Source organism: Eptesicus fuscus, chromosome 11 (genome assembly GCF_027574615.1).
Source record: "Eptesicus fuscus isolate TK198812 chromosome 11, DD_ASM_mEF_20220401, whole genome shotgun sequence".
Classification (NCBI taxonomy): domain Eukaryota; kingdom Metazoa; phylum Chordata; class Mammalia; order Chiroptera; family Vespertilionidae; genus Eptesicus; species Eptesicus fuscus.
Window position 1 is genome coordinate 13,763,938 of NC_072483.1, and position 25,392 is coordinate 13,789,329.

Genomic DNA, 25,392 nt, shown 5'->3' on the forward strand with positions numbered 1-25,392 from the left:
GTTAAGTCTGGTGATTGGCTCAGGACTGAAACTGGTTGTGAGCAAAACAAACGATCGCCCCATCCAAGGCTGGCCACTTGTGTCACTGACCCTTGAACCTCTGTGCTAAGCCTCTGTCCACGCCCTTTTCCATCCCTAAAATGCCCTGCCCTCTCCTGCTGTGAACAGGCTGTATCTTCTACTGAACTCAACCAAAGCCACAGTGCTCCAGTGGAACTACTCCAGGGCAACTCTAGATCCCTTCCGCTTCTTGTAGTCTGAACTATGTATGCATCTTTAAATCTTGAACTGAGAAACTACTACATGATATGCATTCATTAGGCATTTTACCTATTTCTTTTAACCTTCACACTAATCTCATTTTTTAGAACACCAATACGTTGCCTTTGCTGTATTTAAGTTTTTATATTTGTGCCCTTTTCTTCAAGATTATAAGTTCTTCAAGCTCAAGTGCAATATGAAATATTTCATTGTATTGAGTCATATGACGAACAGATGAAGAAGAAAGAGAAGAAAAATTGCTACATAGAGTCCCTTCTAGATATAAAGTGATATATTTTTAATTTTCATAATTCTTTTTTGGAGATGTTACTTCTTATCCCAATTGTGTAGATGTAAAACTGAAGTTCAGAGAAGTTGAGTAACTAGTCTAAGAGAGGACAGAATTTGAACTCAATTTAGTTACTAATTTAACTCACTGGGGGGAAACATTAGCCTGGTATTTAAGGTGAGAGCAGGTTAGCAAGCAGACAATAGACTGCCTGCTCTCTAGATTTTGAGAGTTGTTCTGACATTCAAATCAATTGAACTATTAGGGACTTTTTGGGGGGACTGCTAATCCATCACCCACTTCTGTGTCCAGATGAAGGATATCCATTAGTTCCTCATCTCAGGTCTCTTTCTATTCCCTAATTGCTGCTTTCCTTTGGAGTGAGAAGTGATTTACCTGATTGGTGGGCTTGACAGAAAGAACTGGGCTTGCTTACCCCTGATTCTTCCTCGCCTCATTTTCTTCAGGAGCTAGCTGTCTGTAGGGAACATGCAGTTCCCTCTGCTTCTCCATGTCATTAGGGTACCAGGGGCAGGTCCCCCTTAGGGGATGCTGGTAGGCTTCGGTGCTGCCTGTGAATGGGTGAACGTGTCTCTAATTCTGCATCAGGCTTAAGAAAGCCAGAGTTGATCTACCTGGTATGCCTAAGACATATTCTCTAATATCAGTGTCATCAGCAGAAAAACAATTTTAGTTTTAGTTTCTGTCTTTTCTTAATTGGTGGAAAACATAAGCAAGTAAAACAGGGGTGTCCTTTAATTTGATCCTTAACACAGTGGTTCTCCAAGTTGTCAGGAACCAAGAGTCGGTCAAAGGATTAACTCTGACCTTCAGTAAGTTACTGTAACTAGGCCCACTTCCTCTTGCCTGAGGACAAAGCATTTCTTCTGTAGCCGCCCTTCAACTGCCACACCCTTTATCTATAGTTACGACTTTAGCCGATTATCTAGGTCAGCCCCCACCCCTCCTAAGCATCCACCCTTCTAGAAATCACATATAAGGAACGCTGTAAAAATAAAGTTTTGAGGCTTGATCAGAAACCCCTTTGACTTGCCTCCATTCTTTGCGTCCCTTGTCTGTCTCTCATTCTCTTAGGTGCGCCGCCTCGGTACCCCCGTTAGAAGACCCCGCAGGTCGGGGAAACAAGTTGTCCAGGACCAGCTTTAGTAACACCTGGAATTTTTAGAAATACAAATTCACAGGCCCCAGCCCAGACCAGAATCTGTGCTTTAACAGGTCTGCAGAGAACTCTGATGCCTGCAGAAGAGTGAGAAGCACTGCTATGGGCAGGACCTGAGTCCTGGCCCTGTGGGCTCTGTGACGGTAGGGCACAAAGTGAGGCTCTTGAGTGTGCACCAGTCTGAGTGTGAGATCAGGTGAGTGGGTGTGGGCTGATGAGCAGGCACTGGTGGTGCAGACTGAGAGAAGACGGTGACTAGAGACATCTCACCTATCATTTTGTTTTTCTCCCAGGCTCTGATCACAGTGATTGCATGCTTTTATTTTGTTGTGTTTCATTTTATTTTTCTTCTCTATTGCTATAGTATTTCAGTGTCTAAAAGATTGGGAGGTTTTCTTTTACTTTCTATTTTACAGGTAGCTGAAGAGAAAAAAAAAAAAGATCATTATCTTTCCATGGTCATTTCGGAATAAACTGCAGAAGAGGAGGAGGGGTGGGTACATGTCCAGCAGGAGGGGCAGCAACCTGTCCTCCTGAGTAGTCACAGCCGAATTCAGTTGGAAGCAGCACAGTCTAAAGCAGTGGCTCTCAAAGTGTGGACCCCAAGGATCAGCATCCTCGGGGAACTTACTAGAAATGCAAATTTTGGGCCCTACCCCAGACTGCTGAGTCACACAGTCTGGGGTAGGATCCATCAGTCTGAGCTTTAACAAGCCCCCCAGGTAGTTCCGATGCACTAATGTTTGAGACCCTCTGCTGAGCCCTTGTTTCTCACAGTGTGGCCTGGCAGCACCTGGAAGCTTGTTAGAGAGTCAGATCTCAGACCCACACAGGACCCACTGATCTATTCACACCGGAATTTTCACAGAATCCCCAGGTGATTGGTAAGCACATTAAGGTATAGAGCTGGTGTAGAGCGAAGGATGCAACCGTGAAGCTGAAACAAAAAGGGAACAGGATTTTAATGAGGTTTTCAGCCTAAATTACAAACAGGTAAATGACAATCTGTGGATTGAGGCTAGAGTGAGGAAATGGACTCACACCTGGAGAGAGGGAGCTGTGTGGAAACCTTCTTGGAGCCCAAGGCACCTATTTCAATCTCGTTGTCCTCATTACCTCATGCTCACTTCTTGCTTCACCCTGCTCTGTCAGGAACTTGCGTGAGCCGACACTACCTCCGGGGACTTGCTGTGTCCCATACCACTACATGAATCTTCAGGAGCCACCATTTTAGATCTGCATTAAATTTCCAACCAAGCTTTTTTTTTTTTTTTTTTTAATTCTTCTCACAGCAGGGCAGTCCTCCCTAGATGTCCATAGAAGGTCATTTCTCAGCCCAAACAGGTAGTAGCCTGGGATCAATAAGAACCAAATCAACTCTGATCATTTAAACATGTGGCTAGAGTGTGAATAAGTAGTTGGAGAAATTGTACAAAGGTCAGGTGGCAAGGACTGCCAGCTTTGTAAAGAGCAAAAGTACCAGCACATAGATTTGGCATTTCACAGTACCTGCAGGCTGAGTTTGATTAGTTATTAAAATTATGGGTGGCTGGTGGGGAGAATCAAGATAATTGGTGTAGGTCAGAGATAATCAAAAGTGTCTCTCCCAGTGGGATGAAACCTATTAAAATTTGTTATTTAAATTCCTTTGTCATTTCCATATTCTGCTCACATGCAACATGGCTTGTTCCAATCTTGTTCTCCTAGGAAGCAAGCAAACATCTTCCACTGTTCTTTGTTTGGTGCTAATTAACATTTTCAAGAGGATTGACTTAGATGCCACTCTATATATCCTACAGCAACTTCCATATCATAGCTTTGCCTAGTTAAAGAAATAGCTTCTAATATTCAGAATGCTTAGGTTAGTTCAACTGGTGTCTCCAAAACTTGAAATCACTCACAAATAAGCCTCATCTTGACCCCACCAGTGCTGAGGTGAGGAAGTGCTTTCCTGAGAGGGAAAAATCCCTTATTTCTAGTCTTAGCCCTGTGCTTTGGAGTAACACAACTCCAGTTCCCAAAAGACAGCCACCATGGACTCATCTGGTAGAACAGGTGAATGATCATCCACCCTAGTGGCTCTGAAACTCGTGGGACATTGGAGTCACTTGGGGAGTTATTAAAAATACTGATACCTGACCCTCCCTCCAAAATACTGGTTTATCTGGTCTGAGATTGGGCCCAGTCATCTTGTTTTGTTTTGTTTTGTTTGTTTGTTTTGTTTTGTCTTGTTTTAAGCAGCTTCCAAAATTCTGGTGTCATTATACAGATTGGTTTCCTCTTATCCACTCAGCCTCCCACATGCTTTGCCTTAATCATGCCCTTGTCTTAGACTACTTGACTTCTCATCTTTCCCAGGGATCCCATTACTTTCATCATTACAGACTTCCCTAGCAGCCCCATCCTTTCAATGTCTTTCATACACATGAAACGAAAGTGACAAAAAGCATACAGTATTTGATACAAAACACAGCAAAGGATAAAGGAAAATAATAAATAATCTTATCACCCAAGGATACTTACTGAGAACAGTTTTAGGTATGTGTTTCTGTACATGTGAATACACATTTCTTTACCAAATATTGTTATGTTAAATATATACTTCTTTGTATCTTATATTATTTCCTTGGTGCACATTATGTAGAGTATACATGATACATGGTTATTCTTTTACTACAAGCATTTTGGATGACTGAAGGTGCACCCTCATTGCATACACCATAATTTAGTATACTGACCCTTGTTCTTTTGCATTTATGTGTTTTTAATATTTTTACTATTAAAAAGAATGATGGGTAAGCCTCCTTGTTTTGATATTTCAATGTAAATCTCATACGTCTTCACCACCAATCATGTGTTGGTGGTCATGAGCACACAGGGCACTAAGTCAAACAAATAAAGCAGTCCATTCTTCCCGTAAGCTGAGTCTTCAAAAAATACGTGGTTTGAATGCCAAGTTCTCCTGCTCTGTTTAAAAAATTCACATTGTCCTAACTGAAGAATTTTGGATGGCCAGGGTATCTATATCTCACAGGATACACTAAGTAAAAATATTAAAGTATTCTGCAAGCAGTTTCTGTTCCTTTACAGCAATGCCTCCCAAGTTACCCTGGTGAAGGGCAAGATTTTCGCTCATTTCATTTTGTTTTACTTTGAAATTTTTGTGGATCTATACTTTTGTAAAATAATATAAAAATAAATTTCTGAAAAAATGAAATCGCACATAAAATGCAAAGTCCAATTGTATTACTAGATTCAAGAGTCATATAATTTCTTTGACAAATTCCCATAAATGTTTTAAGAGCTTGCTCTCAATCTCTACACTCGGTTTCACAGCAGGCCAGTAACAGTTTACAACCATAATTTGAGTGACACTGGTTTAGAGTAAATTCTCAAGGAAATGCATTAACTGGGATAATCTGGTGTTTGAGTGGGGAAAAAAAAAGTTTTCCAGCAAAGGTATAAGAGAAATGCAAAGTCAAAGTAAATATTTTTGGTAACAGTGAATAACCAAGGAAGACTGTAGTAGACAAGACCATTACTAAACACAGAGATCTGAAAAGCACATAATCTACAACTGCAATGATCCAGAGAAGAGAAAAAAACTATATAAGGATGACATGCAAACTCATATTTTTTCCCAAAAAATGTTCTATTTCTTGACCTAGCAATGGTTTCATACATTTTCTCCTTAAAACTATTTATGAAAATACACCCAAAAGTGCTATGCACTTTTGAATATTTTATAATTAAACATTGCTACATATATACCCATGTTCTAATGCTTTGCTAAAGCTCTGACAAACGCTTCTATATCAACACAATTGAATGCAGCTAAGTGATAGAAAATGGACATTGTAGGTGACTTTGGTAATTCAGATTTAAAAAGGACAATATTTGTGTGTAAAATTCCTTTCAACAGCCCTTAAATAAAGGATCTCATACTTATCTCTCTTACAAAGAATAAACAACTGATAAAAGCAAAGACAGACCAAAGACTTATTTTTACCAGGGAAGGGCATAGTTTATTATTCTTAAAGGAAAGTTGTCAGGTAAGATGCATCCTAAAGCAATAATACTGTGTGTGTGACTCACATCTAAATGCTGGGAGTGGGGCTGGGAGGGGACTTTTTTTTTTTTTTTAACATCATCACTCTCTTATTTAATTGACATTACTTAATAAAAGAGGGAATACTCCTTCACTTACCTTCAAGATGGCATAGCAAATTATACAGAACTATGATATTTAGAATATATTCTCACTAAGAATACATATGTGATTATATACATTTATATAAACATGTATATGTTAAGGTTAACCTAGGAAGTCTCTTTTTCTGTTTTAATTTGTGTTTCAAGAACAGTGTTATAGTGATGTGAGTTAAGCTTTGCTTTTCTGATTTTTGCTCATTTTATGCTTAAGTGATGAGGGGGCGTGAAGCAACTGGAGAGAGATAATGGCACCTTGTTTTTTATCATATCTGTTCCAATTTTCCTTTTCATTTTGTCATTGCAAAACTCCCAGAGCAGTTTGCTATATATATATATTTTTTTATTATATATATATATTATTGATTTTTTACAGAGAGGAAGAGAGAGGGATAGAGAATTAGAAACCGATGAGAGAGAAACATTGATCAGCTGCCTCTTGCACACCCCCTACTGGGGATGTGCCCAAAACCAAGGTACATGCCCTTGACCGGAATCGAACCTGGGACCCTTGAGTCCGCAGGCTGACGCTCTATCCACTGAACCAAACTGGTTTCAGCAGAGCAGTTTGCTTTGATTCCTTATTCAGAGTTCCTGGCTCCTCTGGGTGCGCTCATCAAATACAAAGGAGGATAGAAGCTCAGGGGACTTTCTCTAGCATGATTCTCAGGTCAACCTCCTCTGGAAGCCTTTGGCCTCTTCTCTTCCACCTGCTGGGGCTCCATTATCTTCTCTTTCCAAGGAGAGGTTGTTCATGACTAAATTCTGTAGCTGCAGTTAGGACCCTTATCCATTTGTGGCTTTAGTGCTCTTAGTTTTTTGTTTGTTTTTTTAATATGTTTTTATTGGTGTGTGTTTTTTTAAGAGCTCAAGGAAGGAGAGGGAGAGATAGAAACATCCGTGAGAGAGAAACTTTGATTGGCTGCCTTTTGCACTCTCTCTAGTGGAGATCAAGCCTAAAACTCGGGCATGTGCCCTGACCAGGAATTGAACTAGAGAACTCTTGGTGCATGGGATCATACTCAACCAACTGAGCCACACTGGCTGGGCTGGGCATAGTTCTCTTAGTTTTTTTTACTGATTTTTAAATTCTCTTTTAAATTGCTTATATATCTATATCTATATATCTATATCTATATCTATATCTATATCTATATCTATATCTATATCTATATCTATATCTATCTATCTATATCTATGTATATATATATCTTATATAATAAAAGGCTAATATGCAAATTGACCAAATGGAGGAACGACTGGTTGCTATGATGTGCACTGACCACCAGGGGGCAGATACTCAACTCAGGAGCATCTGCCCCCTGGTGGTCAGTGGGCTCCTACACGGGGAGCACCACTCAGCCAGAAGCTAGGCTCACAGCTGGCAAGCGCAGCAGCACTAAGGATGTCCAACTGCTGGGGAGCGGGCCTAAGCCATCAGGTCGGGCTGAGGGACACCCGCTCCCCCGGAGTGCATGAATTTGGTGCACCAAATTATTGGTCCTTGTGTACTCCATGCTCAACCAGCCTGTTCTCTCTTTATGTAAAAAAAATATATATATATAGTTGTTGTTTTTTTCTGTCCTAGGAGTAGAGAAAAGAAGGGAAAAAAGAAAGACAGATAATGGAGTCAGAGTAAATAAGTGTATGAATTAAAGGCACTTAATTCAGCAGAAATAGAATGGGTAGATGAAGCCAAAGAGAACTGTGCTCTTTGAATCCCTGGGACATCTATTGAGCTCGGTGTCACCAGGGTTATTTTTATTGGCATTCCACAAGACATTTGGCTAAAGAATCAGAGCAAGAGAAATAAGATGAAAGAGAAGGAAAGAGAAGGAAAGGGGTACTGGGAAGAGAGACAATTATCCAATTCTCTTTAGTTAATTTCCTCTTGGTGGGAAAGAAGGGACAGAAATAAAGCAAAGGAAAGACAAAATGTAAGTGCAATGGGAGATAGCCAAATATGACAGCAAGGCCATTGCCACAGGCCACCTTCTCTCTTACTAGTCACCAATTAGAAGTGTACAGTGCTTTCCGATCCAGAATTGCAAATCAATGGCTTTGAGAAAGGAATGGGTAATGTAAATAGTGAAGCTGGCTCAGCATGAGACAAGAAGGAATGATAAAAATTGTATGAATATAGGACCACCCAGCTCCCGGGGCTACTAAATTGCTATGTGTTGTCAGACTTTCAGAAATTTTAAGAGAAACCCCATATTCTATATAAACCCCAGCCATTATCTAAAATTTCCTGATTTTCAAGACATTATTTAGTTTTTATGGACACTTGTCTTTGTTCCAAACTCTAAAGAAAAGGGAAAGAAGTGGGGGGAAAGCAAAAATGAATTCTCACATTAATTCTCCTTCAGTAGAGTCAATGTTGCTTTGTATTGCTTTTTGTATATGGACATTTGCTTATGGAGATTTAAAAATTCCTAGTGGGTGAAATGTTTGGAGTGGGCCGGGGTCACACACCTATGACATGAGGCCATAATGTATCAAAAAGATTTTAATTCCGACACCTGGGTGCAGGTGGGCTGAGACCGAGAAAAGCATCAGCGAAGAGAGCAGGGAGAGAGAGGTTTTTATTCATTTTTGCTGGCTGCAAGCCACTCTGCTGACATAAGGATCTGGTCCGACCTTGGTTCCTCCCATGCCAGGTGTCTTCTGGTTATCTGAGCTCTGCTGTGCTCAAGGCTGCAAGCTTTCTGCAAGATAGCTGCTAAGCACAATAAGTCTTTCTCTGCCCTGTCTTATTCTCCTTAACCCTCTCAATGGGCAGTCACCATGCCAAGTATTTCCTTGTCCTCTGCTTGTACTCACCTACACGGACTGGAGTTCAGAGTCGATTAAAAATTCTGAGACTGAATTAAAATAATCTGGTAATGCTTTTATTTTATTTTCCTCTCTCCAGTGGAACAAAACCAAACCTGTTATCGCATAGTTTACGTGACAGCCTTTTGTCAATAAAGTAGAAAATGCAGATGTATCCTCCCTCCATGTTGTTGTGTGTGTGTTTTTTTAAAGCTAGTTCCAAAGTGTCTAATTAAAGGCTTTGAATTTTCAGAAGACTTTCAAAAGAAATAGCAAAGTGCTTATATAAGCCCACTTCATTTCTGAAATTTACCTCAATATCAGCATACTCCTGAGCTAGGGCCCGCGAAGGTTTTCTGCAAAGGTCCCAAGAGAGAACATTTTAGGTTTTGTGCCCATTATGTCCTCAACTACTCAACTTTGCCCTTATAGCACAAAAACAGCCATCGACCAGATGTAAACTAATGTGACTGTTTTCCACTATAACTTTACAGAAACAAGCAGCAAAAGGATTGGCCAGTTGGCCATAGTTTACTCATCTTTTCTCCACATGAAAATTATTTCCTTAGCCTGCATTCTCTAGATAACTGCTTCTACTTCAAGTTTGTTTCTAGTATCGACAATTCCTTTTGTTTAACATTTCTCCTACTTCCCTGGTCAGAATTATCTCCTTCTTGATCATTATGGGCCAATCTAATCCAGGCCATTCCACTTCTGATACTTGCAAATTGTTATTCCATCCATTGTCAAATTCAACTACTTTTCAGTCTTTACTGATTGTGTCTCTTATTTTATTGTTGAAAATAGCTTCCAAATTGCTCTCTCTTTATGTAACCTCCCATGCCTTCAATATACTCTACTTAGATATACTTTTTTTATTCTCAGTGAAACTATAATCTTGTCACACTTGGTTCAAACATCTTTTATGATTCCCTGTTGCCCATAAAAATAAGGTGTAGGCTCCTCAGCAAGGTCATGGCTGCCACTAGACCTTCCCATCTATGAGCATATCCAATTATTGGTCCCTGTGTACTCCATGCTCAACCAACCTGGACTCTTTACATTGTTCTGTGTCCCTGAACTGTGCTTGGTTAAATCTCAGCTTGCTTTAAGACCAGTTCAAATGCCACCCTCTCTAGGAAGTATCCTGGGTTCCCCTCAGCCAGAGTACCCTTTCCTGCATCTGCATCTAGAACTTTGTATCTTGCCTAGAATAATTATCACATTTTGTCTCAAACTACCTGAGGGCGAGACCAAAACTCCATCACCACCACCAAGTTCTAGACCAGTAATCCTACTCTAGGAGACACCATCAACAAAAGTTCATATTTATCTAGCACCTTCTATGAGTCCTTATAAAACTTTGTGTTTTATATATTTTAAAAGTATTTAAATCCTTATAGCCAAATCTTTTACAGATGAGCAAACTGAGTTGATTATGTAATATCTCTCTTACAGACAGGGAAGGAGGCACTGAGAGATTATGCAGCTACTTGGTTGTAGAGCTGACATCCAAACCCAGCAGTGAGGCTTGGGAGCCTGGCTCTTAGTTTTTGCATTGGATCACCTTTAGATACATTTTCATAGAATTTACATTTTGCAGAATTGAGAATATATCTTGCTCTTTATACTTATAGTTTATAATAATTGTATCTATTCCTGAACGGCTTTCCTTGATCAGAATTATGATGTAGTTGATATTGAGTACTCTGTTTATAAACAAACCCCCTAGGCAAATTATTGTGTTTTTTTTTTTAAATTAAAATGTTTAACAGCATTCTGCTTGATTATTACTGAAATGTTAATATTTTCTCAGGATTTAAAAATCCCATTTACCTGCCTTTACTCTTAATTTCAACTTTACAAATTAAATTAAGTCTCAGGGTTGCAGAAGGAGGAATGCATGAGACCCAAAGGGGTAAAGAATTAGAAATTTATTATTACATCTGCTCACAGGAAGGCTGAGGCCAAAACAGCATCGCGGGGCAGAGTAGGGGGAGCGGGATATTTATGTCTCATGTAAAGGTTAGTCAGAGTAACTGATTGGACCAGGTGCAGGTGGGGGCCAGGTATAGGTGGTCACTGGAAACTGGGTGAGGCGGTTTACTGGAAACCGAAGGCCATTAGTCATGAAACCTGCAATAGGAATAATAGGAAAATCACTGGGAGAGGCAAAAGTCCCCAACGGGGCTTAATGGATTACAACAATGTGCCTAACATTAAGTTTTTCCATTTTTATGCAATCTTCAGGTTTGGATATGAAGAAAATTAATATTAAAGCAAATTCCACTTTTCTGCTGTTTTCTCCTATTTATCCATAAACTCACAACATGGCTTGGCTCCCTTCCTGCAGAGGCACCGGGAATCACTAGTAAGTATCCTAGAAAACCTCTTTAAGCATTGCTTGGTTTCTGGCTTGTTTCTAAACACAAACTTGTTGAGTTTTTAGGGCAATATTAACTCTCCCGCATTTGTTGTATCATATCTTGTCACAAAGACCTCAAGAGCAAACTTCAAAAAAATCCACTTGAAAAGTCAGCACATTTGTCTTGATTTGTGTGTTACCAGACTAACTACCGTATTTTCCGGCATATAAGACGACTTTTTAACCCAGGAAAATCTTATACACCCAGTCGTCTTATACGCCAGAAAATACGGTAGGTAAGGTGAGCTCCCAATATTCCTTTTGTAGCCAAAATAGTATTTCAGTTTGGTGGTAGTTAGAACTGCTTTCCTTTCTTCCCCCTTTGACCTTGGGCTACTTATGCCTCCTACTCTCCCTTAATAGTTTAGTGGGCACAGAGAGGGGTCTAGAATTAGTATTGGGTGAGAAGGGGCTGCTGATGAGGAGTGCAACAAAGGAGAGCAGAATGGTTGGCTTAAAACAAGAGAAATGTATTCTTTCACGGTTCTGAAGGATAGACGGTCAAATTCAAGATGTTGGCAGGGCCATGCTCTCTCTGAAGCCTCTAGTGGAGAATCTTTTTCTTGTTGTTGCCTCATACTAAGGCAGGATAGAAAGAAATTAGGGAGAAATGCTGCCTAGGGGAATGAGGAAATAGTAGTTGACATCCTTTAACCAGAGCTCCCACCTCTGGGCATGATCAAAGAGAAAACAGTTAATGGCAGGACACCCCTGTGGTAATCATGGCAGTCACAACAAGGCTCCCTCCCAACCAGCAGGCAGAGTCAGAATTTGGTGCCACAAAGCTTGGAGATAACCCTCTCTTTGGAAACACACAAAATCCCAAGACCTAACTGACCATATGAGCAGCTTATTCTCAAGTCAGCCCCAGTCTTCTCAGACACGTATTCTTTTGCAGTGATGCCAGCACTATGGCCTCTTTCTTTTTCTCTACCTAAATAAAACTTGCTTTATTTTCACTCAGATTTGTCCTTGAAGTCTTTCCTGGGCCAGTCAAAGACCTGGAGGTCTCCCTACAAGCAAAAGATCCCAAACTATGCTGGAGCAGGGCCAGCCCTCTGTAAGAAGCAGTTGGGGCAAAGCCAGCCAGGTCTTCTTATCCTCTATTTTAGTCCCCTTCCCTCTCACTACTGTGGGTGTGTTTGAATACCCTGTCTGAGCAGCGAGACAACATCAAAGCATATAGCCACAACCCTTGGTAAAACTGCCCTCAGGACTCATGGCTCCCAGGTGACAGTGTTCCACTGTGAACTAGGAACTAATTACCCCTAGAAACCAAATGAACCCTCCCATTTGTGTGTGTGTGTGTGTGTGTGTGTGTGTGTGTGTGTGTGTGTGTGTGGTTTTTGTTCTTTTTTTGGTTAATCCTCATCCTACTCAAGGATACTTTTCCATTGATTTTTAGAGAGAGTGGAATTTAGGGGGAGAGACACACAGAGAGAAACATAGATGTGAGAGAGACACTGATTGGTTGCCTTCTGCATGTCCCAACCAGGACCTGGGATGGAGCCTGCAACCAAGGTGTGTCCTTGACTGGAATCAAACTCGGGACCCTTTAGTACATGGGCTGACTGAAATAGGAATTTTTAGGGGTGAAATAGGCAGGTTTAGGGAATTTTTAGAACTGGGAGTCCATGAGGAACAAACACAAGGCTACAGCCCGGGAAAAGTTACATTTCCTTAAGACAGGAAAGTTGGAGGAGGCAGCAGTTACATTTCCATAAGACAAGGAAGCCACAACAGGTACATTTACAAAAGATAAGGAAACTGGGAGTACCAAAAAGGTCTGTATTTACAAAATAAAGAAGGAGGAAGAAAGCCCAGAGAGAATGGGAGAGTAATGAGGGAGGAGGGCCACACATGTCCCCTGTGATGTTTGACCTTTGAGCTCAGGAGTTACTATAGTGACCAATTCAAAAGGAAATATTGACCAATCAGAGGGGATATCAGGGCACAGGAACTGCAGCCTTTATAAACCCTGGAAACAGGAAGTCGGCGGGACTCTTTCCCCTTCCCCACATGGTAGTCTGTACTTGTTCTTCAATAAATTTCCACCTTTTCTATACCATCTTCTGTCAGTGGATTCATTCTTCGACTCCGGTGTACAAAGAATCTGGGGAACCATCCTGCCCAGGGCAACACCGCGTGTTCCAGTCCAAAAATCCCGTATCCACTGAACCAAACCAGCTACGGTGAAAGCCATCCCTGTTTTGCTTCTGTTTTCTACAATCACACTTTTTTTTTTTTTTTCATATTTCTCTCTCTTCTTTTGGAGGGCCAGATATTCTCAACTTTCTTTAACACTTAGATTGCTGTTTAAACAACTTTTCAGGATGTAATTCCTTGAATTGGAGCCAGATTTTCTTTGTTTCCACCACTCATTCACTTGTCTTTGAACTGTTCATTGAGAGTCTCAATAGGTCTTCCTGCTGGGTAATTAGAAATGTAAATGAGGCTGAGGTAATTGAAAAAAAATAAAGTGACACTTTTAAAATCCAAATGGATAAAGTCACCCATGCCTGATACCTTCCCAACTCCCTTCTCTAGACTCCTTAACAGTTGTCAAGGGCAAATAAAAAAAAATCTTGTGTCTTCTCTACAAAAATTAGTGATTCAGGTTATGTGTATGACCTTTTATGTGTATGGTCTTTTTATGATATGTGTTTTGTGTGTTTTCTGCCTTCCAGATGGTATTATTAGGGTGTAAAACTTATTGACTTAAAGAAATTAAATGCTTATATAAATTAAAAAATAAAAGCTATCTCAAATATTTGTGTGTTTGTTTGTTTTTTTGTTTTGTTTATTCATAATCATGTGGTCTGGGAAAATATTAAAGCAGTTTTAAACTTGGTTGATGTCTTTTAGAGTTATGCCTGGGTTAAATATGTTTTGCCTGGGTTCAAAAAATTATGTTATTTCTGTACAAAATGTGTTAAGAAATGGCTTGGGTACTAATTGACTAAAATCTCATAGAGTTGGTAAAAATTAATAAATAGATGTAACTAAAATGAAGGGTTTTGATAAGGCTTTTTAGTGATACATGCTTAAACATAGTTTTCTTAAGTCTGTTGGTAACTTGACATTTTACAAAGTTAAAAATTATTGAATATCTACATATTTCAAAATCACATGAAGTACTATGTTGACATTGATTGCTAGACAAGTCTTAAGTTCACCTATTTTTTTGTTTGTTTTTTTATTACAGAGAAGGAAGTAGAAAACAGATTTGGAGCCATTAATGAATGTCTTATACAGAAGATTTGTGAAAAAAAATTTTGAAAGGAAATTATATGGTTAAGCTGAACAATGAATTTAATTAAATAAATACATTTAAATATCAAAAATAAGCTAATGCAGAGTTGGGGCTTAGTTCTTTTTCACTCTGTTAAAAGGACAGGGATTTTCCTGTATTTATTGTTTTATAAGATACTAGGGGCCAGATGCATGAAATCATCAAGGGTTAATTTTTAACCTTTTGCACTCGGATGTCGAGTGTGATGGTTATTGAATGTATCAATAATTTGAAATATAAAAAAATTCCAAATAAATAAATTTGTATGAAAAGAAACTCCAGTTTTTTTATTCTACTGCCGCGCTTTGTAAAATCTGGGGTATTTAAAAAATTAAATCCTGAGTAGAATAAAGGAATGGAGAAAAAAGCAAGCGAGTGCAATTCACCCAAAGCCTTAAGAAACTTTCTTCTTAACCTAGAAATGGCTTTGAGTTATTCCAATGGGCCTCCAAAATACCTCAAGGATTTGTTCTCCCTCTATACAAAAGAGAAAATTGAACTAATCAGGCCTATCTGATATATTTGAAGTGGATGGGAAGCTTTTTCAAATTAAAAATAACTGTGTTCTATTTGTAAACATATATTTTTATTAAAGTGGATGTACTAGAGATTATATCAAAATCTCCAAGAGTCTACAAAGTTCTGATATACTTTGATTTCTAATTCTATCTTAAAATGTTCTTACAGAAAAGCAAAGTTCTTTATCAATTGCATTATAATCAGTTCTATAACCATGTCATTTTAAGTTTTTGTCATTTAGAGATAGTAATTGTTTTACTCTGATACATTTGCAAATGTGTTACATCTTCAGAAAAATCCATGGGAAAACTCTGACTTAATCTAAATTACAGATTTCTAAAAATAAATTTTTAGATAATACCTTTAAACTAGATGAAGATTAATAGAACTCTAACTAATAATTAGATTAATGGAAATACTGGTGAATAATCAAGATAAACAAAAATTGATTATGAGACTAAATAAATATGATTATAATTTTTATGGTTTTGTTCAAACATTACTAACATTTAATCTTTTGCTTTCCTGATATAAGAAAACATTCTTATTCTCAAAACTAATAAATTATACCTTATTAGCAATATTGAAGCATTATTTTCATGGCAATATGGTTCGCATGAATCTAATAAGTATCTGTTTTCTTTATATAATCGGACATAATTGGAAACTGGTTTTATTAACTAAGACTTTGACTGAAATATCATGTTCAAGAGAGACATGCCTAGACTCTGGATGTCCCCAGAAAGCTTTAAGGAATTAAGGTTGACCTTGGAAGCCAATAAAAGCCCGTTGGAGAAATGGTCTGATACCTTGCTCATTTACATGGTTTATGGCAATCTTTAATCTTTCCAGGTTAGGAATGAGGGTTGCTTTCCTGAAAGATGACAAAAAAAAAAAAAAGAAGCTCAAGACATGTTGGGGACCTTGAAAACTTGAGGAATTCACCCAAAGCCTGATGACAACTATGTGGCTTGGCTTCTTCATGCTGAGAGGTTAATTGAAGTTAAATCTGGAGGTTCTGTATGAGATGCCAGCAAAGCATATTTAAGAGAGCCTATATGATCATTATATGAGCCTATATGGCTATTCTTGTGTTTGTGCAAATAATTAGGCCAAATTGAAATGAGACTTAATGTAGTAAATAAAGTGGTCTTAATTTGGCTCTTAGATAAAAATGTGGGTGATTTTAGGGGAAGAAATTGTGTTTCAGTAGATCCTTCAATAAAGGACATTAGACAGTAGTTCAGTTAATTGTCCTCAAAGTTTAATTTTCACCTATAAACTAGACTGGATCCTGAAATTTTCTAGTGTTCTTAAATATGTGGATACTATACTCCAAATGAATGTTTTATATTTCTCCCATCTTTTTACTTGAAATTACTGAGAACTAAAATATTGCTTTTCTCTCTGAGCTTTGAGATTGCAAATCATAGCCAAAGGACTTGATATAAACTTGAGAAATTGCTACAATGGCTTAAACAATCTTCGTGACTGATGCTGTGTAAACCATGCAGAATTGATGTGCGCACCTGATGACACCACCAGAGATATTCAAACTGCAGATAAGGGGGGGTCTATCAGATTGTCGCTGCTGGCTTTCATTCCAACAAAAGAAACTTTGAGCCTTCCAGACTCAGAAACTAGTATATAATTTGCTCTGATCGCTTACCTTTTTTTTTTTTTTTCCTTATGTTATCTTAGGCAAACCTATTATTAAATACCTGATTGCTTGTTTGTACAATATAGGCCTCACTTTGGAGCCCATCTGCATTACCACCTCCTGAAATGAGATTAAACAATGAAACTGAACTCACTTATTTTCAGGATTAAATAATTGAGTCAACCAAATATGGAACAATCTACCAACTTTGCTTCTGGAAAGTAAAACTATGATTTAAGAGGTGGGACTAAAGGGACCAAAGTTTTGCCAACTTAAAGCTGTCATATTTGATTGGGGCACACCATTAGGGTCACATGTGAACTTGATTACATTTGCAAAGTCTATTTCCCAATAAGGTCTTATTCACAGGTATCAGGAATTAGGACTTCAACATATCTTTTTGAGGGACACAATTCAACATATAACCAGGGGTTAGACTCTTCCCTTCAAGCCAAGGTGAGGAACAGAGAGAGGATGGACTATCCTCTAGTAACATCAGGAGTCCCTAGCCTTCCCTACCACTTCCCCTTAACTTTATCTTACAGCCAAGGCACTAACCCTGCTCTCTGCTTATATTACTCTTCGGGCCTTTGCTACTGCCCAGAAATCACCTTGCACTGCAAGCATAATTATGGAAAGGGCTCAGATTATCCACATTTCCCTCTATTGTCTATAATCAGTTAAAAAATGTTGCAGAGCCTGTGAGTAGCTTCTGTGAGTACACAGAATAGTTCCAGCTTTGCAATGAAGAAAATCTTTTATTTATAAACTAAATAATCCGTGCATATTTGAAGTTTGGGTTCTTTATAACATAAAAAAGATAAAATGACCTTTCAGCATTACTGTAATAATAAAAGTGCCACAATATATAAAATGTCTGGTATCCAAGTATCCCTTATAAATTAACTTTAAAATTTAAAACTCTGAGTAAATTTTTAAAATATTGGAACATTGTACAATTTTCTCAAATAAGAACTATTTGAGATAACTGGATTCCATAGTGTCAAGAAGGCTATAGTACAAGCATGTCAAACTCATGGCCCACAGGCCACATGCGGCCTACAACATATATTTTTGTGGCCCAGTCAATATAACGGTATGTAAGAAACATTTAAATAAAAATTTCATAACCTAGTTTTTACAGTATCCTATTATACATAATTATTAATAACGAACTACAACATTTGCTAGTAACTGTTTACTATAATCGTGTTGCATTCATTTCCCTCACCCGCAGGTGCAATATTTCTCTCCACTAATACTGGTAGCGTATATGTTAGCAGCCGATTGCCACGTCATTAGTCGTGGACTGACTTGTTTGGTGTGCGCGACAGGAAATATTTTGCTTTCAGAAAATAAGAAAAATAGGTTTATTTGCATTAATTTATTAATTTGTGCAGTTATTCAGTGTCTGTTAAGTTAATGTTCAAGAAAAATATTAATTTTTATTAAAATGTTCTATTATTTTATGTTACCGATTACTCATTTATTTCAGTCCTTTGTATTCAGCATGTCTCTATCGAAATAAACCTATGTTTCGATGAAAATTGAAGCTTTTTTTTTTTTGTGGCCCACATACACTTAAACCTTGTTTACTTGGCCCATGTTAGCCTTTGAGTTTGACATGCTTGCTATAGTACAGGTATAATATATGCTGCAAAAACTAGCCCATGAAGAACATGGACCCCATGACCTAGGACGAAGCTTTTGGAAGACAATCTGATAAATCTTTTGATAAAAGTTTTAATTAATTGAGAGCAAGCCCATTGCCATAGTTTGTCACTGCCCCCAACATCATACCTTCAAAAATATGCTATAATTTTCTTAGATTTATTACTTAAATTATTTGGTTGCAGGCAATAATAATGCATTCTGGCTTAGAATAACAACTGAATTTATTAGAAAGAAGGGAATAGCCACAGAATCAGAGAAATTGTTGAACAACCAGATCATAGAAAGGGTAGGAACATATCTCTGAATATCTAGGCAGCAAAAACAGATGTACATCCAAGTCTTTATAATGAATGAATAACTCAGTGTCATTTTGGCTCAAAACACTGTGTTATTTTGAGAAAAGATAATCTGGTTGAGCTAGCTTTACCTCAGGAATTTAGGGCCCTCTGTTTGACAGACTCAATAGGACTGAATGCACTAAAAGGTACCCCAAAGGATGATCTAAAAGTGTTGTCACTAGAGAAATATAAGTGAATGCTTGACAAGTAAAATTGACAAGTCTACTATGTTGTCATTTTAAGAATAGAGATTTACCTTGACTTTCAATTGCCATTCATACAATTAATCAAGTATATCATCTGAGTGAATGACAGATTGCCTTATTCCAAAAGGACTTATGAATAGGTGGAAAATGTAGTGAAAGGTATGTTAGGAAAACTCTCAAAGAATTTTTCATATGAAAATTCCTTTATTTTGATTAATGTACGTTTTCCTAACATGCAGAAAAACTTTTGTAGAAGAGCAGCCATTTATCAGATGTCAACAAAGGATTATGTCACTTTGAAGTTTTAATCCTGCTGGCAAATTGAGATCCTAAAACCTCAAACTAGGAAACAGGGAAACTAAACTGGAGGTGAGTTGGAGGGGAGCCTGCATTTCTAAGGATGAGTACTGTGGGGGATCCCTGTCTTTCCTTAGGATAAGTAAGAGTTACTGGGATGGGCATCTGGGCTTCCAAAAGACATACTAAGTACCTCACACATATGGAAGGAAGAATAGACTCAGAGAGGAGAAGCAAAGCAGTAGTGCAGAGATACTAGGACAATTACCACTAACACTATGAGTCTGTGCCTCCGTATCAGAGGTGGGCTTCAGGGGCAGAGCAGCCACTGAAAGGGCCAGGGGTCAGTGCATTAGTTACCTGTCCTTCTCCTTTTCCATCCTACTCCACCTCATATCTTCTATCCCACATTTCAACCCCCTTCATTTTGCAGATAAAGAAAGTGAGGTTCAAAAAAATGAACTCACCTGCAAGTCCATACAGCTGGCCCCTGGTGGAACGGCTCGAGTTCCCCTTTGAACCCTGTTTTCCAGTCTAAATGTTTCCCACTAAGGGGCAGAATAAACAGTTTGTCCCTTACTAAGACAATTAAGCAATTGACTTAGGAGCTACATGTTTTGAGGGGGTGACATAGCAGTGAGAAGGGGAGATTCCTTGCCCTCCTGAAACTATCCAGGCAGACAGCCTGCTATCTGATCTAATAATAGACAAATATGCAAATTGACCATACCTCCGACACACCCACAAGCCACGCCCACAAGCCACGCCCACCATCCAATCAGAGCGAGTTTGCAAATTAACCCAAACCAAGATGGCTACAGCCACAGAGAGCAAGGTTTCCTAGGTAACAGAGGAAGCCAAGCTTTCTGCCAGCCGTTGCAGGCCTAAGCCTCCACTCAAGCTACAAAGTTTCAATTATAGAAGGTAAACAAATTCAAACAAATGGCGGCAGAATGGAGCTTGAGAGAGCAGGCCAGGGTTGCCGCCTGCAACAGGGGAAGCAAAGCTTTCCATACACCCTGGCCTGGCCCACCCGCTTAAGGCAACAAAGTTTCAATTATAACCCCAACACAAATGGCTTTGGGCCTCGGAGGGAGCCCCCAGGCTTGGCTCTGCTCCAGGCTACAAAGTTTCAATTGTAGAAGGAAAATAAATTCCAGATACCAGGGCCTCCACTTGGGTTGCCAGGGGGCGTGGCCGGCCTGCAAACCACCACAGGCCCCTCACTCAGGCCGCCCCACGCCCCAAGGGTACCCCACCCTGATCAGGGACACCCTTCAGGGCAAACCAGCTGGCCCCCACCCCTGTACCAGGCCTCTATCCTATCTAATAAAATAGTACTATGCAGATTGATCATCACTGCAACACACAATATAGCTGCCCCCATGTGGTCAAAGATCCTGCCCCCATGTGGACACAGGATGGCCACCACAAGATGGCCAGCAGGAGAGGGCAGTTGGGAGGCCCCCGGCCTGCAAAGGAGGGCAGTTGAGAGGGACCAAGCCTGCAAGGGAGGGCAGTTGGAGGTGATCAACCCTGCAGAAGAGGGCAGTTAGGGGTGACCAGGCCGGCAGAGGAGGGAAGTTGGGGGCAAACAGGCTGGCAGCAGAGTGGTTAGGGGGTGATCAGGCTGGCAGGCAGGCAAGCAGTTGGGAGCCAGCAGTCCTGGATTGTGAGAGGGATGTCCGACTGCCCGTTTAGGCCCGATCCCAGGGATCGGGCCTAAACGGGCAGTCGGACATCCCTTGAGGGGTCCCAGATTGGAGAGGGTACAGGCTGGGCTGAGGGACAACCCCCCTCCATGCACGAATTTCGTGCACCAGGCCTCTAGTAGCATGAGAAAGGTCTTAAGCTGTGATTGTGCTTTTAATTCCAATGTGTGGGGTGTTTTTACATATTGTATCTCATTCTATTATCACAAAAGCTTTGTCAAGTGGCTAAAACAAGCTGCATCCTATAGCTGAGGAAACAGGCTTAAATGTCTTGCCCAAGGTCACAGGTGAGACCTTGCAAGGGTGAAGAGTAGATTCCATGTCACTTGATTCTCAGCCTCATATATTTTGCTTGCTCTGTGCTCTTCTTTAGGGCTTCAGTAATTGCAAGTCACCACGTGACTTTCTTGGATGCTAGCCTTCTGAAATAAGAACACACCGATCTCCAGATTTCCTGAGATGGGAATGCGGATGCCTCCTATTGATTCTATCTCTCCACTGTTTCTCCTGAAAGTATTACAGATTTCCATCTAGCTTTCTTTACAGATAGGGCTTAGGAAAGGCTGGAGGGATGTTTATCTGTCAGGCAGATTTCTCTCTACTGCAGAAATGTTAGCCTTTTCACAGACCACTGCATCCTTCCTTAAAAATGTGTAGTAAACCAAATGCTGTCTTCTGGGATCAGTCTGATTAAGGAGACACCTGTATGCATTCTTCAATCAGACACAAGTTCATGCCACTGCCAAAACCCTCCATGTAGCTCAAAGGAGGACAAAGTCTGACAGCATTTTTCCTGCTGCATGAAGACTTGTGTGATTAAATTCAAGGAATTGAATTAAATAAGCAGTTAACAACTAGCATTTAAGACTTACATCATAAGCACCTGTCCTGGTCACCACTATGAACAGAAGATAACATATTATTTTGATTTTTTTTCCATTTTGCAACAATTCCTAAAGACCACAATCATCTCTTTTCTGCCATTTCCTATTTATTTTACATCTATTGCTTTTTACTAATTAATGTAGATGGTGACAATTAAGGAAGGCTCTTTCATACAGGTCTCCATGTTCTTTGCAATACTTAATACAGTTACTGTTCATTTAGGAGAGCTTAGCAAACCCTTATTGGTTGAAAGATTGACTGACTTGATAGTTATCCAACCTAGCGTCATCATTCAATAAAATCCTGAAAATTCGTGGATTCTCTAAGGCCTGACTATTTCTATACCATGACAAAAATACAGGTTATCAGAAACAGACAAATTATACTAAAATTTTTAGGCATTATTTTCTCACTTTGCACTACATAGTACATAGATAAAAGCAAGAGGAAAAGTTGCATAACTTTTGCTAATTCTGTTCCCACTTCAGTCTAAGAAAAATGAAGGGGGAAGTAAACTTGATCCAAATTATCAGCATTGGCTATTTTCAGAGATTTTATTTTTATATTATTATTTCTTTAAATATATTTTTATTGATTTCAGAGAGGAAGGGAATGGGAGAGAGAGAGAGAGAGAGAGAGAGAGAGAGAGAGAGAGAGAGAGAGAGAAACATCAATGATGAGAGAGAAACATTGATCGACTGCCTTCTGCACGCCACACACTGGGAACTGAGCCCACAATCCAGGCATGTGCCATGACTGGGAATCAAACCATGACCTCCTGGTCATGCCAGCTAGGTTATTTTCAGAAATTTTATTATCCAAATAACTAACTATGAAATATTTTTATTTTATAGACTTTATCTTTCATGAAACCAAACATCCCCATTTATTTTATTTTTCCAAATAGAATCCCATTATTTGGCATCATTAAAATGTGTTCAACTAACTATTCAACTTTTGCCTGGAGGATGGTTGTTCATGTGTTCATTCATTCATTCATTCATTCGTCAGATATTTTTTGAAAAGTAGCACTAAACTAGGTACCAGGCAAGGCAGTCAGGAGATAGGATAATTATGACAGCTTTTGTAGTGGAGAAATTCAGAATATGGCCAGACATGTACATAGATTTAATAGAATTTTATGTATTGGGGAAGAGGGATAAGCATGCTTGTAGTTTGGGAGGAGGGAACCAGTGGAGAAAGAGGTGTGATATCCTTGGAGAGGGAATAGTTGAAAATACAAAATGCCCTAGAAAAATATAAAATCCTGGAGAGAACTGAAGGAGACTTGGAGAAGAAATATGTACAAGAGTAGGTCTAGAGTGGTTTTGGGAGGTGGTAATACATGTGAGAATGAACCTTGAGAAAATTCCCCTTTAAAATCCTGAACATCCATAATAATCCCTCTAGTTATAATTTTTATCTATCTTAGAATAAATTAACAAATTCTAATTTATGAGTAAGACTTTTGTGGTTCTTTCTCAGAAATTCAGGTTTTACATTTGGCAACTCAAATTCCTGCAGATCTCTTTCTGGAAACTACCACATAGGGTTCTGAAGGAGACAGGATATGTCTCCCCTTTGATGGGTCTGGAAGTCTTATCAGCTTAGGCATTTGAAGCAGATAAGCAAAACCTCTCTAGCAAAAGACTCAGAAACCAGTGCTAAAAATAGATGCTATTATTTGATAGTATTATAAGCAAGAAGTAAAGAGGCCATGCTTTTCATTGGTTTTTGTCTTTTCATATTATATTCTGAATTGTTTATTTAAAAAATAAACAATTAATTTGGACCTGACAAACAGAGGAACATTATTGCCAATTTTCACCAAAGATATATAAACTACTGAAGTTGTAATCAACTACTGAAAGTGGGGACAGCCCTAGCCAGGTTGGCTCAGTGGACAGAGCATCAGCCTGCAGACTGAAGAGTCCTGGGTTCGATTCCGATCTAGGGAACATACCTAAGTTTCAGGCTCCCAGCCCTGGTCAGGGGCATGAGGGAGGCAACCAATCGATGTGTCTCTCTCACATTGGTGTTTCTCTCTGTCTCTCCCTCTCCCTTCACTCTCTCTAAAAATCAATGGATAAAATATCCTCGGGTGAGGATTGGAAACAAAACAAAACAACAACAACAAAATTTGGAACAGATGGATAACACAGCATCTGCAGAAGGAAGGAGAAGGTTTGAGATGGTTTCTGTGAAGAAAAGGAGATGGAGCTAGCAAATAAGTGAAAAGATTGACTAAGGATATAGAGGGTCCCACCTAAGTTAAGAACAAAATTTGTAGAGACCTTGAGCCACACTGAAAACTTCATCTCATCTTCCTTAGCCTAACCCACCACCTAGCTTCACACCATCACCAAGACCTGCATTCCTAGTGCCTCAATAGCTCTCAAATATGCGACATTCTCTGCTCTTCTGCTGCCATGAGCTAGCTCAGGTCATCCTCTCCTCTGGCCTGAAGGCAGGGGTACAGCAGGTAGGAGTACAGACTGAGTTCATACCCTGTCTATTTAATATTTTCCAGTTGCGTGACCTTGGGCAAGTTACTTAAACAGTAACTTTTCTTATCTGTGCAATTAGAATGATACTAGTACAACCTAACTTATAGCATTATTATAAAGGTTAAATTGGATGCGTATAAAGCGCTTTACAGCAAGAGTAAACTACTAGCCATTGTTATTAGCTATCATATAGGACTATACTGAAAAGAACTCCCTCCCCCCAAAAAATAAATTAAGGCATTTTTCCTTTAAGTTTTGCCCTTTTTTAATGCACAGTTTACCTTGCAGCTAGAATGAACTTATAATATCCAAATGATGTTGAGTTACTCTTCTGCTCAGACCATTAACTGGCTCACCATCACCATTAACATAAGTAACACACTCCTTGGCAACATAAACAGATCCCTTCTTGGTCTAGCCCCAGCTTATGTCTCTAACACAATCTTTCCCCATGTCACTCTCCTCCACTTCCTCTACTCTGTGCTGGAGCCATATTAACCCATTTGGTACATCAAATGTGGTATGTTCTATCTTCCTTTTGGAGTTTAACCTCTGCCACCGACTTTGCCTAGAAGCATTCTCCCTCCTTCTCCCATTCTCTTACCCTTAGACTTAGCATGGACATTGCTGCCCTGAGGAAGTCTCCCCTGGCTTCAGTATTAAGGTTAGCTGTCCCTCTTATGCACCATAGCCCACTACTTCCCCTCCCATGGCACGGCCCACACTATTGACTTGTAGTTGCCTACTGCATTGGCTGTATTCTCAGTTGGAATGTGAACTTTGGGAGGTTGTTACAAGGTTCGGCTCAGAGATCACTCAGCCAGGATAGATAGCTCTTACAAGGAAGAGGAGCACTACAGTGCTGTGAATTGGTGACAAAAAAAAGACAAACTATTTCCCTGGACCAAGGCATTCTTGGAAATTTCATTGTACTTAACTAAATCCTAATAAATGATATTAACATACCACAAAAAAGATAGTGTCCCCTGAGGATGGAGGGAAGTTTAGCCTAAAACAGGCAAATCGGTCAGAGAAGCAGAGGTGATTATGCTGTGTCTCAGAAACCCAAACAACAGGTGTATTTGACAAGTCTATCCCCACAGTGGAGATGGGCACTAAAACGC